Raw genomic sequence first — 6,895 nt, 5'->3', positions numbered from 1 at the left:
CCGGAAGCGCGGGACTATCGGTAGGGTCTACTGCGGGAACAAGGCTAATTGGGGTTGATGAGAGACAAGAGCTGCAAGTACGGCCGAGTTACTAGCGATTTCTGCCGAGCTTGCGGCGGCCCGTGAAGTCCTCCTGTCGGGATAACCATTCGCTTAAACAGTGTCACGAGTATGTTTGGGATTGCCACGGTCGTGCAACCACTTCCATCGATCGGGCCTTGGGGCGGGAAGGTGGGATAGTTTTAGGAGGTGGCGCACCGCGATAGCATATGATTGGATCCGAAGGTGGGGTGGAGTAGAGGAATTATGGGGCTGTCAAGCCGAGTAGGGGACTGAGCGAGGCGCTCTTTGCCGCTAAGCAGCGCCCGGTGGTGCGAGATGAACCCATCATCGCTTGTCGAACATCTTCACGGCGAACATAGGCATAAGCTTGGTCCACAGTAGGGAATGGAGTCATGTGAAGAACATCACTTCGGGCCTTATCAAGACGATCATCAAGGCCATCCAAAAATATGTAAACTCGATCTTCTGTAGAATATCATTATACCGCTTGATATCATTTTCATACTCCATCATATTTGGACGACGGAAATCAATTTCTCTCCATAAGCTTTGAAGAGTATTGTAATAGGTTTCAATAGAGCACGATTTGTGCATACACAGGAGACTCGTGCGTTTCGGATCATAAACACGAGAGGTGTCGTGCCATCATAGTAAGTTGTGGCAATTGCATCCCACACCTGCTTTTGCCGTCGGAAAACGAATGAAATTGCCAATCAAGCTCTGCTCTAGAGAATTGATGAGCCATCCCTTTACAATAGAGTTCTCGGTGCGCCAGCGAGGAAACGTTGGAGCGGTCAAAGGAGGTTGTGGAAGATCACCATTAATATATCCCAATTTGTCTTTGCCGGAGATATACAACTCTACAACTTGGGACCATAGGGCATAGTTGGTGCCATCAACTTTATGCCAATCTGTGCAGCGTGAAGCTTCATAGGTGTCGTCGTCGGAATCGTTGTGCGATTGGGTTCAAGATCGTCGTCGATTCGAGTCAGGTCGTCGTCTGAGTCGAGGTCGGGAGTCGTCTTGGTAGGATCCTGAGTTAGGATCAAGTTCGAGGTCTGAGTTTGCATCTGCATTAGTTGAGCCACCTGGGCACTCAACTCGGCTATGGTTGGTTGAGAAGGAAAGGAGGAAGCAGTGGTGCTACCGCCATGAGGATTAGAAGAATCATCCTCCCCCATGGTAGCGGCTAGGGTTTAGAAACTAGAGTCAGCAATCCCAAGATCGCCGCTCTGATACCATGATAAAATATGAGAACTATGATAGAATATTTGTTTGTGGGAATTTTCTGTGTATTCTTCTCCTTGTAGGAGGTCATATTTATAATACAACAAAACCTGAATGAGCAAGTAAATAATAGATTCCTAAATCTATTTACAGTAGGAAATCAGGAATTAAAGTAAATCAATTACAATTATAATAGGAATCCTTGGTGTGTAAGGAAAGTAAGTCAATATCCACAAATCACGCCAACATGCCCCTCACGTGGAGGCAATTTCGTCAAGTCGTTCCATTCTAAGAGAAACAGCCACGTTGAGTCTCCTCCGTTCCAAATTGGGGTCAACTTTGGGGACTAGGGTTCTAACAAAATCTGATTTCTGGGCTTAACCCCCAAAACCCTATTCTCCAAACTTTGTTTCGAATCTGTCATGTGCTCACTTTTGGTGACTCAGAAGTAGAAATCAGGACATTCTTTTTGGAAGACAGCGTTGGCTGCAAATGCGGTGCCAATGGACAATATTGTGCCTTGTTTGATCTACATCCACTTCATCTCCAAAGTTGCTTTCCCCCCCAAGCACAACCCTCAATTCTCCTAAAACCCCACATTCTTTAACCCCCCAAAACAACATATTGCGCCTCTATGTTCTCGTGGGTGCCATTATAGGCCTTTTGCACAAACCCCAAACCCCAAACAAGAAACATATATTCTATCATATTCCTTCCATAAAAGAAACATGGAATGTTTGACCAAAAGAAAAAAAACAAGGAATGAAATTCCTCTGACATCCAATGCATATATCAATTTTTTAAAATATGTTTTTTTTGGTATTATTGATGAATTAATTTTGCATATGTCACTACTACAAAAAACACTTTACGCGACGAAATAAGTTTGTTGCACAAAGTACAATTTCGTCGAGCAAAACCTACGTGACGAAAATTTCGTCGCGCATGATCTGTCGCACAAAACTCTTGAAGAAAGGGTTTGCGAGAAGCGAACCTATAACGTCGCACAAATCTACCTTGAGCGACGAAAAATGTTAGTCACGCAAAGTTTTGCGCGACGAAGCAATATTGGTCGCGTAAAGTTTTGCGACAAAAACATATTAGTCGAGCAAAGTTTTGCATAGCACGAAAAATATTGGTGCGCAAGGGCTACAATTTTTATTTTTATTTTTTAAAATCCCGTCCCATTTTTAGTACTACGCCCAAATTTTTTAAAGTTTTGCGCGACGAATAATAACGTCACACAAATATTTGCACGACGAAATATTTTTAATTAAAATAAACTAATTTAATAGTTTGCTCGATGAAATATTTTGTCGCGCAAGGTTTTTGACTTTTTGTTTTATTATTTCTTTAATATTAATTTAATTATATTAATTTTTTCGAATCTTGACTTTTTAAATTTAATTTAATTGTGTAATTTTTTTTAATTACTTTAATTTAAATTGACATATGAAAAATAGGGATCAAATTATCCAATAAATAAATAAATATATAATATTCAAATTGTACACATTAATTAATAAAGTACAATAATAAAATCCTAATACAAGCCTATTATGGTGGTAGTGGCGGATGATATGTTTTGATAGCGTCCTAATCCTCAACTTTAGCCGTCAAAGTCTCAACGATTCCCTACAAAAAAAACAAATATGGTCAAATAACAAAAAAGAAAAAATAAATTGGCATAATCTCCCCTAAAATTGTTATACCACAAATCCAACCCAAACTCCAATCCTCACCCTATACTCAACCCCAAACCCCACTCAAACTCAAAACTAACTCCAAAAACACATATTAATGAAAAAATTTAACATTTGGAGAGAATATACCTTTTGGAAAGATTGATAAGTGAGTGAGAATGAGAGGGAGAAGTGAGTGTGAGAGAATTAGAGAAGATAGTGAGAGAGTGAGTGAGAATGAGAGGGAGAAGTGAGTGTGAGAGAATTAGAGAAGATAGTGAGAGAGTGAGTGAGAGTGAGAGATAGTGAAGAGAGAGATGAGAGATTAAGTGAGAGGAGTGAGTGTGAGAGAAAGGGTAGGATTTAGGGAGAGGGAAAGAGTGAGGAGAGGTAAGAGTAGAGAAAGACATTAAGAAAATGGTGGAGGAATTATTTTGGTTTTAAAAACTGTATCACTTTGCGTGACGAAAAATATATATTGGTCGTGCAAAGTTTTGTGCGACGAAAAATATTGGTCGCTCAAAGTCTAAAAATTTTTGAAAAAAATTCCTAAATCCGTTTTGATACCGCCCAAATTTTTAAAGTTTTGCGCGACGAAAAATATTGAATCTTGGTCGCGCAAAGTTTTGCGTGTGAAGAAAATTGAGTCGTGCAAAGTTTAAAAAAATTTCCCGCGTCCCACTTTTGGTGCCCGCCATAAATTTTTAAAGTTTTGTGCGATGAAAAATATTGAATATTAGTCAGCATAAAGTTTTGGGCAACGAAAAGTATTGGTCTCGCATAAAGTCTTAAAAAAATCCAGCGTCCCATTTTTGGTACCCAAATTTTTAGAGTTTTGCATGTAGCTGTTATCGCACAAACTTTGAGAGACGAAAAATTGGTTCGTAACGCAATATTTATAAAAATAATTGTTATGAATAATAAAACTTTAAATATAATTAAGGTTAAAGCTACTTAATAAATATGTATACTATTCAATTTCTTAAGTGTTATACGTACAAAATAAAAAAATTTAAAGCTACTTAATAAATATATATATATATACACACACACACACACACCATTCAACGATCCAACTGTCAAACTTGTTTGTTTATACTTTGAGATCATATACGCCAAAAATTGAAAAAAAATAAACATTCGGAGATCAAGTAGCAGGACAAAACTTTTCGTGGTTATAAATGAAAAATCACGATTTAATGGTTACTTTAACTCTGATTTTGATATTTTTTACAGCTACACTCCTTGACCCTATATGAATATAATGACTGATTTTGATCTTCAATTTAAAATATTTACACTAGTAGATACCACAAAAATCTTATGTTATATTTAACGAAAGTATAAATAAACTCTTAATTGTTAGTGAATATATTGTTTTGATGGCATACGCATTCTACGAAACTAGTTTCAACGATCCAACAGTCAAACTTGTTTGTTTATACTTTGAGATCATATACGCCAAAAATTGGAATAGATAAACATTCAGAGATCAAGTCATGAGAGAAAACTTTTGACGGTTCTAAATGAAAAATCACGATTTAACGGTTATTTTAACTCCAATTTTGATGATTTTTTACAGTTACACTCCTTGACCCTATATGAATACAATGAACTAATTCGATCATCAATTTAAAATATATATTTTCTAACAAAAACCCAATCTGAACTACAATAATATATTTTTCTAATAAAAATCCGATCCGAACTAAAATAATAAATTTAAAGCTACTTAATAAATATATATACCATTTAATTTCTTAAGTGTTATGCATACAAAATAAAAAACAAAAATAAGTTGGTTTAGGCGACGAAATGTTTGGATTACGTCATGCAAAGATTTAAAAAATATATATTTTTTAATTTTAGTAAAGACTTTCGTGACGAAACACACTTCGTCGCTAAAGACTTTGTGCAATGAAGTTTAGTGTTTTCGTCGCGCAAAGTCACTTTGAGCAACGATGTACTGTCGTTGCGCAAAAGTTCGTTGCGCAAAAGTCACTTTGTGCCACGAATTGTTTTGTCGCATAAGACTTTGGCGACGAAGTATATCGTTGCACAAAGTTTATAGCGCAAAGTGACTTTGCACGAATTTTTTAAATCACATAAGACTTTGGCGACAAATTTTTAGTTTCATTGCTCAAAGTGAAATTGAGCAGCGAATAATTTTTAAATCGACAAGGTTTTTACTAGTGTGTGTTGAACAATAATTTGTTGGAGTGAGGAATGTTTAGGGTTTAGGAATGAGAGAAGCAACATGTCCTTGCTAAAATGCCTCTAACACCTCCAAACAGGAGGCTGAAATCATAGACAAAAAATGGAAAAAATCTATTGGTAAAAACAAAAACTCAACCAAAGATAGGGATATAAAAAATAAAAAGGAAAAAGGAAAAACTTGAGAATTGAAATCTCAAAGAGCAGATAGAAAGGGTGGACACATTTTCCACTCCCTCACGGAAGTCAAACAACATCTCTTCCTATGTCTCTTCTTTGGTTTCACCAACACACGCCTGGCCGCCCCTCTCATAATTTTTCTCTATGTTTCTTCGATTGTTTCACCTTTCGCATACGTGACTTACCTCATTTCTCTCTGCAATTTCCATTCCTTGTTCCTATTTCATTTATGTGCCATTTACGATCTTGCTTGTATTAATTGAAAGATTTGTATAGAAATCTTATAGGTTATTTCAGCATCTAAAATAGAGACGATTTTTCGCCCAGCCCAGACGCTCGAGCCCAAGTGCAGGAGCTCGAACGGACATTGCGAATCCGGCACAGATGCTTGGCGTGTTTGACTTGGTTTTTCTTATTATTTTGGGGTTTTCTAACCTATTTTAATAAAGTTTTAGTTTCATACTAGCAAAAGTCCTACGCATTATAAATAGGACTTTTAGAGCTAGGTTAAAACGATGAGAGAGGAAAATTCAAGAGATAATTTTCAAGAGAGGAACACAAGAGAATTCAAGGGTAAATTCTAAGGTGTTTTCAAGGGCATCAAGGGTTTGAGTATGTTAGCGAGATCCTAGTTTGATTAGGAGATTTAGTTCCCAGCCTATTAGGGTTCTATTTATTTCCTTTTGTACATATATTATGTAATTACGAATTCCTAATATAACCCTACTAGGGTTTGTAACCTTGTATTATAAATACCTCGTTTCGGAGAATGAAATATAAGTTAAAATATTCTACCCATATTTAGGGATGGCAATGGGTAGAATCGGAGGTGGGTATGTCATTCCCATCCCCATTCCCGTTAAACTTTTTTCCCCCATCCCCGCTTCATACCCACAATATTCATATCGGGATTCCTCATCCCCACCTTCGTTGGGGAATGGGTTCCTCAACTCGCCCCATTACCGAAGAAAAACCAATATAAAACTATTTGTTGAAATAAATAAAAAATAGAATTAGGGCAAGATAATGAATATATATATATATGTATATAATATATACGTATAAGACAATATAAGAATGTTTACATATTGACTAGAACTTAACTAAATATAGAAGTAGTGTGACTTAACATTAAGTGGGCACAATCACTTTAATATCATATATATGTATATACATATATATTCTCTAAACGGAGAGGGTTCGGGTCGGGGATTAAAATACCATCCCGCCCCTCTCGAATACCACACCCAAAAAATTCTCCATATCCATTTTTTATCCTTCATACTCGACCTATCGAGGTTGAATGCTTGAAGACCCTTACTCATGGGAAAATTGACATCCCTACCCGTATTATTTGACTTGGCATCAGAGCCGAATTTCTGGTAACTTGTGTGTTGTTCCCACTCGTATTCTACTAGCCATAATTTGTTTTTTAGGGTTATCTTCTGCATGTGCTTGTGCCGTGTGTGTTATTGGATTTGTGTGTTTGTGGTGCTGTGTGCTCTATTTGCTTCATGTTGTGTTCTCGC

Source organism: Prunus mume, linkage group LG1 (genome assembly GCF_029339155.1).
Source record: "Prunus mume cultivar Tortuosa linkage group LG1, ASM2933915v1, whole genome shotgun sequence".
NCBI classification, from domain to species: domain Eukaryota; kingdom Viridiplantae; phylum Streptophyta; class Magnoliopsida; order Rosales; family Rosaceae; genus Prunus; species Prunus mume.
This window is presented reverse-complemented; position numbering follows the sequence as displayed.